The 9,267-nt window shown below is 38.0% G+C and overlaps 1 long non-coding RNA gene across 1 annotated transcript; it reads left to right on the top strand.

The window, feature by feature from the left end:
- The first annotated feature begins 5,343 nt into the window (after positions 1 to 5,343).
- LOC110344077 (uncharacterized) lies at positions 5,344 to 8,135 on the top strand. Its single transcript, XR_002386362.2, has 2 exons — positions 5,344 to 5,524; positions 7,769 to 8,135. It is a non-coding gene; the product is annotated as an uncharacterized LOC110344077 (long non-coding RNA).
- Positions 8,136 to 9,267: the final 1,132 nt, after the last annotated feature.

The following is a 9,267-nucleotide window of genomic DNA, read 5'->3' as shown; positions in this document are numbered from 1 at the left end:
TCAATAGAGCCAAGGGCAAAAACCATATGATTATCTGATTATCTCCGTAGACGCAGAAAAAGCATTTGACAAAATCCAACATGCATTTATGATAAAACCCTACAAAACATTGGAATAGATGGTCTCTACCTCAAACTGATAGAAGCCATCTATGAAAAACCAACAGCCAATATCATACTAAATGGTCAAAAACTGAAATCCTTCACACTAAAATCAGGAACAAGACAAGGATGTCCACTATCACCACTCTTGTTCACTGTAGTTCTGGAAACATTAGCCTTGGCAATTAGACAAGAGAAAGAAATAAAAGGCATAAAGATAGGTAATGAAGTAGTCAAATTGTCATTATTTGCAGATGACATGATACTCTATATAGAAGACCTCAAGAACTCCACCAAAAGTCTTCTAGACGTGATAACCAAATTCAGTCAAGTAGCTGGTTACAAGGTCAACACACTAAAATCAGTAGCTTTCCTCTACACCAATGACAGACTCACTGAGAGAGAAATAGAGAAAATAATTCCTTTCACAATAGCATCCAAAAAACTGAAATACCTAGGAATCAACCTAATGAAAGAAATCAAAGACCTCTTCTCTGAAAACTATGGCACTCTGAAAAGAGAGATTGAAGATGATATCGGAAAATGGACAAACATCCCCTGCTCCTGGGTAGGAAGGATTAATATAGTGAAAATGGCCATACTTCCAAAACTGTTATATAGATTTAATGCAATTCCAATTGAGATCCCAGCAGCATACTTCATAGAGCTTGAGAAAACAATCCAAAAATTCATTTGGAACAAGAAAAGACCCAGAATAGCAAAAGCAATTCTAGGTAACAGAGACATGGCAGGGGGTATCACAATCCCCAAACTGCAACTACACTACAAAGCTACTATGATAAAAACAGCATGGTACTGGCAAAGAAACAGACCTGAGGACCAGTGGAACAGATTAGAAGATAAAGAAACAATGCCAGATACACTCAGCCATCTCATCTTTGATAAAGGAGCCAAACACCCTCACTGGAGTAAAGATAGCCTCTTTAATAAATGGTGCTGGAAAAATTGGGCTTCAACTTGCCAAAGATTAAAACTAGACCTGTATCTCTCACCATGCACTCAACTAAAATCAAAATGAATTAAAGATCTAATATTAAAATAGAAACTCTGAACCAGTTGGAACAGAGGTTAGGTAGAACCCTTGAAGACATCGGTGTAGGAAAAGATTTTATGAACAAAACCTCAGTTGCCTGTGAAGTAGCACAAACAATCAACAAGTGGGATCTCTTCTTATTACAAGGCTTCTGCACAGCAAGAGAAACCACCAGCAGTGTGAAGAGACAACCCACAATGTGGGAAAAAATCTTCAGCTGCTCTTCCTCAGACAAAGGTCTACTATCCCGAATCTATAAAGAACTTAAAAAGATCAGACCTCCCAAATTTAAAGACCCAATCCAAAAATGGGCATCTGAAATGAACAGACATTTCTCAGATAAAGAAGTAGAAATAGCAAATAAATACATGAAAAAATGTTCAACATCACTGGTCATTCGAGAGATGCAAATGGAAACAATGCTGAGATTCCACTTCACTCCAGAAAGAATGGCTGCTATCATGAAATTAACCAATAACAAATGCTGGCGGGGCTGTGGGGAAAGAGGAACCCTGCTCCACTGCTGGTGGGAGTGTAGACTGGTGCAACCACTGTGGAAATCAGTATGGAGATACCTCAAAGAACTAGGACTGGTAGTCCCATTTGACCATGCTATTCCACTGCTGGGGATCTTCCCCAAAGAATTAAAAGAATCATACCACAGTGATATATGTGCTCCCATGATTATAGCAGCACAGTTTGTAAAAGTTAAAACTTGGAAACAGCCCAAATGCCCATCAACTGGAGACTGGATAAAGAAAATGTGTTGTTTTTTTTTTATAAAATGGAGAATACTTAGCCATAAAAAATGAGAAATTAGAGACATTTATAGCTAAGTGGATGCACATTGAGGCAATACTCTTAAGTGAAATAAATAGGACACACATGTATAAATACTGAATAGTTTCTCTGGTGTGAGAAACTGAAAGTGTAAATAAGGACTAAATGTATAATAGGTAATGTGAAATAGGAAGAAAAGGGGCAAAGGGGAAGGAAGTCAGAGGGCTAGGGGAAAGGATAGAAGGGAATGGTAGTAATATGAGAAAATGGAAAAATAGGAACAAAATCTTTGTAAATAGGGAGGAATGGAGGAGATGAAGGGAGGGCTGGGCAACGGTGAAAAGTAAGAACCAAGAGAGACTATTTAAAGGTGCAAATTTCCAATGATGGATGTCATTATATTGTATACCTAAAATGTACCAGTGATTAGAATGAATAATCGATAATGTAAAATAGGAAGAAAAGGTCCAAAGGGGGAGGGGTAATAGGAGGGGCATGGGAAAGGAAAGAAGGGAAAGGAAAAATGATGAGAAATGGAAAAAATGGAAATAAAGTCTTTGTAAATAGGGAAGGGTGGAGGGCATGAAGGGAGGGCTAGGAATGGGGAAAAAATAAGAACCAGGATGCATTATGTAAAGGTACAATTCCCAATGAGAAATGTAATTGTGTTGTATACCTACAATGTACCAATAAAAGAATTTAATAAAAAAAAAAAAGAAACTGTGAGTCAAAATAAACCCCTCTTCTTTTAAATTGTGGGTGTCAGGTATTTTGTATCAGTTATGGGAAAGTGGCTAGGATTCTGACCCAACAAAATCCAGGTGTTGGTTACTTTCTCTTCTTTCCCATTCTCTGCAAGTTAACATGCCTAAATGCTTCTCTCTCTTTTTTTTTTTTTTTTTCCGGTAGTGGGAATCGAATTTGGGATCTTGCACTTGCGAGGCAGGCACTGGAACCACTTAGCTAAATCTCTGGCCCAACATGCTTCTCAATTGTTCATCTGGAAATGTTCCACAATTTTGTCCTATCAAATGGCTTATTTTGTTAAATTTAGATGCTTAAAGCCTCCATTTCTTCATACTGAAATATATTGTACTAAGCATTTTAATTTTTAAAAATATTGCTAAGATATTTCTGTTGTTTTCAGCCCCCTAAATGCAGAAAAGAAGTGACAAGACTTTGTGTTTTACATACAAAAACTTCTACTCATTTTCTCTTTCTCTTCCTACCCTTGTCAAGATAGATTCACAGGAAATCATGAAAATCTATTGATTGACAAGAGGAAATAATACTGGAAGAAACCACGTGGGATAAGTGTGAGGTATGTAGAGCACAAGAGACAGGTAAGCATTTCTCAGTCAGCTCTGGTTACCACTGAGAGGAAAACAGGGAAGCATCTAGGGAATAGTAACAAGTATTGCCAAGAAGACACAGGTGGATTGTTAAGTGTCTCTAGGGCAATCATTTTTGGAGGCTAGATATCTTGCACCATTTACATTGCTAATAAAAACTTCATTTTGCCATCATCCTATCCCTAAATTATTTGAAGGATACCGTAAAACTAGTGATGCAACCTGGTGAAAATGTAGTAGCTTGATTTTATGAATCAATGTCATATATAAAATTAAAAAATGTGATTGGTTTTACATAGTGCATTGTAAAATAATTTGGGAGTCAGTTTTGCTCAAATATCCAAGTGCCCTAGAGTCAGAATGTGTGGATACAGCCTGTGGGCTCTTCCTCTGGTTATCATGAGGCAACAGTACGGACAGTTGGTCTTGGATGCTGCTCTTTCACTCCTGAGACTCTTGCTATTCTTCCCTGACCAGGCAAAATCCCAGCTCCCTTCACTACCATCAGCATACACATCTCACCTCAAGTAGTGAGAAGCTATAATATTTTACACTATTTTAAAACTTACCATTCTCCCTATTCTTCCCCACGTGGGTCTAGAAAACTATTAGTTACAAATGAAGCTTTAACAAAGTACAGAATCACAGATTTGGTGGCTTAAAAGAATAATTTGTCATCTAACACTTTCAGAGGATAGACATCAAAAGTCAAAGTGTGAGCTCTGTCTCTCTGAAGCCTGTAGTCGAGGATCTGTCCTTGCCTCCTCAAGTGGCTGGTAGTCCCAGTCATCCCTCACTGGTAGATATATCACTCTAACTTCTGCCTCTGTCTTTACATGGTTTTCTTCCTCCATGTCTTCACACTGTCTTTCCTCTTTCTGTAAGGACATCCATAATACTGGATCAAGGACCCACCATATTGCAGTATGACCTCATCTCAATTTTCCTGGAAAGACTTTTCAAATAAGGTCACATTCAGTGGTAGTGGGATTAAGACTACAACAACATATGTTTGAGGAGGACTAACTCAATCTATAATAGAACAGAAAGAGAAACTCTAGCTTGCTTTTGTGTTATTCAGTTTTTGTGTCTATGTCTTCTATGTAAATCTCTTCTCACTTAGAGGAAAAAGATGTGTTTCTAGTTTCATATTTCAAGAAGAAAATAACCCCTTAGAATTATGTGGAGCAATCAAGTTTTCATTGTCTTCCAATCCTCTACATTTTCCAACCAAAACTGTCCCTCCAGTTAAGGGGAATCAACTACATTTACTTAATTTCTCCTAATCTCTGCAAGTAACTCATCACCAAATCATTAATTTCCAGAAACTCAACCTCCATATTCTCAAAGATGAATCTCTGTCAGTAATATGTGAATGTCTTTTCTGGTCAGATGTTCTAAAGTCATTGTCTTCCTCCTTACAAATCTCAAATGCCTGCATATTTCATCACTGCAAATTTTGTACAGTCGTTCAGTGATGATGCTAAGAAAAGCAACATTAGAAAACCAGTTTTATGGAAGCCAACTGTACTATTGATTGTATCTGAAGATGGCCACCCAACTAGATCTCTAGGAGAAAGCACACATCACTTGGTCCTGAGACTAGGGGCTAAATGTATCAGGTGGCATGTCATGTGTTAATCAACTCTAACATCTGAGAAGCTTAAAGTATTTTCAATGCCCAAACTCATCCATGACAGTAATACCAGCACTGAGCACAGGAAATCTTACCATGTGTGACCTCAGAGACAGTGGTAGGACAGTATTAAGGATCACAAATCCACTAAGGGATCTACCTCTTAGCCTTGGATGGGAGGGAACAACCACCATTTCCTGGGATGCTAGGATTTGGATATGCTATGAGAGTATCCCCATGGGTTCATATGTTGAGAACTCAGTCCTCAGTATGGCAATATTAACAGGTGGTGGGATCTTTAACAGGTGGAGCCCATTGGAAGGTTGTTATTGGTCCCTCCATGCACTCTGGCTTCCTGACTCACCCTGTGTTCCTTCTATGATGTCATCTGCCATAGAATCCTTAGCAGAACCAATCCAATGCTGGTGTCATGCCCTTAAATCCCAGGACCGTAAACTAAGTCAACCAAAAGTTCCAGCCTCAAATATTTGTCACAGCAATAGAAAACAGACTAAAATACCTGAAAATGTTTAAAGAAAATCCTGCCCTGATGGAGTGTATATTCCAGAATGAAGAGACAGACAATAAGAAAGTAAATAAGGTATTTATGTCAGATGATTAGCCACTCATAGAGATGAGGGGGAAGGGAGCCCCAGAGTAGTGTGGGGTCAGGTTGTCAAGGAAGTCCTTGCTGATAAGGTAAGATTTGAGTAGAAACATAAAGTGAAGTACAAGCCAGTAGGTTTCTTATTCCTCTAAAATAAAATACTTTGTCAAAATTTATTATCTTTGTAAAACTTTCCCCAACACAGATTAAAATTACCTTTCAAGGGCTAAATTCAACTAGCAACAGGACTTAGACAACCTGACCCTCACTTCCATACATGTGCTCCAGATTTCTGCAAGAATGGTTCTAACTTTATTTAAACCAAACTCCTTGCAGGGCTTTCCTCTCCCAAACCTATGTGGCTTGGGACCCTGTTGAGAGCATGCACATCAGATAAAGAAAATAGGCACTGGGGAGTGAAGGGAGTTTTGCTGTTCAGTATGTAACCAGGGCCTAGTACGATGTAGATACTCAATAAGTTTGTGTTAAATTGAATTTCTTTAATTCATGCCATTCTGCTGGAATTGTATCTGGTAGCTGGGACTGATTTTCCTATTTGGGATATGCTTTTTCCACCATTATTATAGTTTTTACATGTTCTTCACTTTCCATGGTGCTGGCACATTATTGCTATGATATTTCCTTCAGCTGGGTTGCCTGTTAGATTACTGAATGTGCCAGAATGATGAGGAATCAGTGACGTAACAACATGGGATATGGACAGGAAAGGGTACATTCTTTTCTCTAAATGCAATTTCTAGATAAAGAGAACTCCCAATGCATATCCAAATGCATATTTTGAGAGTTGGATATCCAGAGGGAGGGGCAAGCTTCTCAGAGATAATCAAGCCATTTCTTTTTCATTTCCCTACTGATTTCAGCTGTTTCAAAAAAAGAAACGTAGAGGCTCTAAAGCTCGGTGTGTGTCACTGGGGGTTTGTTCCTGAGGATTGTGGAAGACACATACTGTTCTGTTGTACAATTCATTTCTCAATTTGTACCAGATGCCATTGCCAGGGTGGGGTTTCTATTTTCCCATCATGGGCTCTTGTCAAAGTCCTGCTGTTGAGAGCTATTATTTTAAATTCTATTTCATAAGGCATGTACTCTATTTAACCATTGTCTACATTTTATCATATACCAAACCTATCATTGATGGCGACAGCCACAAATCCCTGTGGTTTTCCTCACAGGAAAAAGAATCTAAGTGAAGAAGGTAGATCTGGAAAGAATATCAACTGAATTATTTTGTAGAGATTTTTTCCTCCTCTTTCTAAAAGAACTTTCACCCACTCAGACATGAAACAAAGCTACTTTACTCGAGATGGATTATATATACATCAAGCACTCATGTTCAATGTTTGTGAGAGTCTGTTATATGTTAGTCATTTTTGTAGGATGTGGAGTGAATAAAATACAAAAATTCTGAAACCCATGGCATTATATTCTGCCTTACATCATAACATGAAATGGTATCCTAACCAAAACTTTCTTTTTTCAGTGGATCATCAAGGGGTGTGGTTTGCCATTTTAACATGCCTATCTAGTTTTCCCTTGCTGGATTTTCTTATTTTAATGTACCGTAATTTATCTTATATTTAGATTGATGTATTAGCTCCTCATTATATATAATCACTGATTTAAAAAATAATAACAGAAAACATGCCAAGTTCAAACTCATTAGTTTAAGATCTTCCAACTTTCCCCTGATGCACAGCTTTTACATACCCTATGAACTGCATGTAGACCTAACAAGAAAATTAAGAGGGAAATTTTTGCCTCACAAGGACACCAGCCACAGTTTAATGTCCATTTTCAATAGGGAGGGTATTCTTCCCTTAATATGAATTGTTCTTTTGTGATTTCATCAGTTGCATACACTCTTCACACAAATCACTAAATTTAACTGGTTTGAAACTGGCTCTGACTTTAATGCCAGTTAAGTCTCTATTACCTATAGATACAGGCAATCAACTCTGGGGCTACATTCCTGCTGTTTATAGGGGAGGGACTGCTGGAAGATCAAGGTTGCTTCTCCTTCTATATTGAAGCAACAGCAGCTCAGTTAGACAGAGCTGTGTTATGATTAAGGGAGGTCCATGCCATCTTCCCAAACTGCAGATATTTTATCACTCAAGGTGAAAATGATAGAAAAATGTGGCTTGTCACACATTTGCCATAAGAGGGCAATTCCCACCAAGCTGACACTTGTAATTTTGCTTTTTTTGATGTCACCAGATGGTATAACTCGCTGCTGAAACAGTGCTGACAGTAGAAGAAAGGGAAAAAGTGAATCGGTCCAGCTAAGGATAATATTCCAAAAATAAGGAATGACAATGAAGCCTTTTCTGCATATCTCTGCATTTCATTGGAAAACCACAATCTGGAGACATGTGAATATGACCATGGCCACTGTGTAGCTAGAGATTCTGTTTCCAGGTGTGAGCTGAGCAATTTGCTCCCAGAGCTCTGCAAATAACTACCATCTTCCAAAAAAAAACCAAAAAACAAAAAAAAACACAGACTGCTGCCTTCCCATTCTCTCCTTTCCTATATAAGCAGCACATAAGCACAGTAAATAAAATGAACAAAACTAACCTTTTAAGCAACTGCCCAGAATAAGTCATTACTTGGCACGTGGCTATAACATTTGTCTATAATGGTTCTTCACAGCGTGGCATCCACTTCCAAGTAGATGTCTTGATAAATGTGACATCAAAATCCATGCCTCAGGAAAAGCTGAATTAAGATGAAAGTATTCCATTTCCAAATGAAATAAGTCTCTATGACCATCTGTGATCATGTATACAAACAATGAGCTGACCAAACACGTCTGCCACATTTGAAAACCTATTTGCTTTCATATCCTTTAAAGGTAACGAATGAAACATCCATCTCTACGTATCCTTCATGCACATGTTGTAGTCACTTATAGAGTTATTTAGGAGATGTCTTGGGTCACATACTAAATACCAAATATTATGCAAAGGGCTGAGTTATAAAGGAGTACATAACTGATGAACACAATGCCCTGAGTTTATATGGCAGCCATGGAAGAGAACAATGATGAAGAAATCACACAAACCCAAAATTATACATAAAACCTCTGTAATCTCTTCCTCGATTCTTCCAGTGTAATGGATTACTCCTTCCCCTTCCAATAGCACCATTCTTGTTTCTCTATTTAGCATTTACTTGTGTCTTTCTTACAGTATGGCTTTGCTACATGTCTGTTTTATAGAATAAGATCCACTCAAGAATACTGTATCTTATATGTATGCTACTCAAGCATCTCTCTGTTCTCTCCCCTACTACCTATATCATGCCATTGTAGAGATACAACCCATTTCCTTGTTCATGAGTGCATCTTGGAAGGTGTCAAATCCATTTCATTTTATTTTGAGTGCCTCTATTTATACAAGGGAGCTTAGAATTTATCATTGAGCCCTTTGGGACACTGTAACTTCAAAGATGAAATGGTGATCCTCAACATAAAAGTAATGGGCTATAATAGCCCCTGAGAGGAGAGCAGCTGGCCCAAAGGCATAGCCAATCATATAGGAAACGGAACAATTTTATTAGACCCAAGGACTGAAAGTTAGATGAATGCTGGTTGACATCCATATCCAATCTTTGGTAAAAGAAGAAAATAAAGGTAAAATGCTGTTTTTTTAGTCAGCTAATATTCAACTAATGGTTAGAGTTCCTTCCTAAAATGTGCCTTTTTATGAAATAAT

Source organism: Heterocephalus glaber, unplaced genomic scaffold (assembly GCF_053883595.1).
Source record: "Heterocephalus glaber isolate CG9 unplaced genomic scaffold, H.glaber_assembly_v1.0 deba00001461, whole genome shotgun sequence".
In the NCBI taxonomy this organism is placed as follows: Eukaryota; Metazoa; Chordata; class Mammalia; order Rodentia; family Bathyergidae; genus Heterocephalus; species Heterocephalus glaber.
Note: the sequence above shows the minus strand (reverse complement) of the source record. Positions and strands in the feature narration are given on the sequence as shown.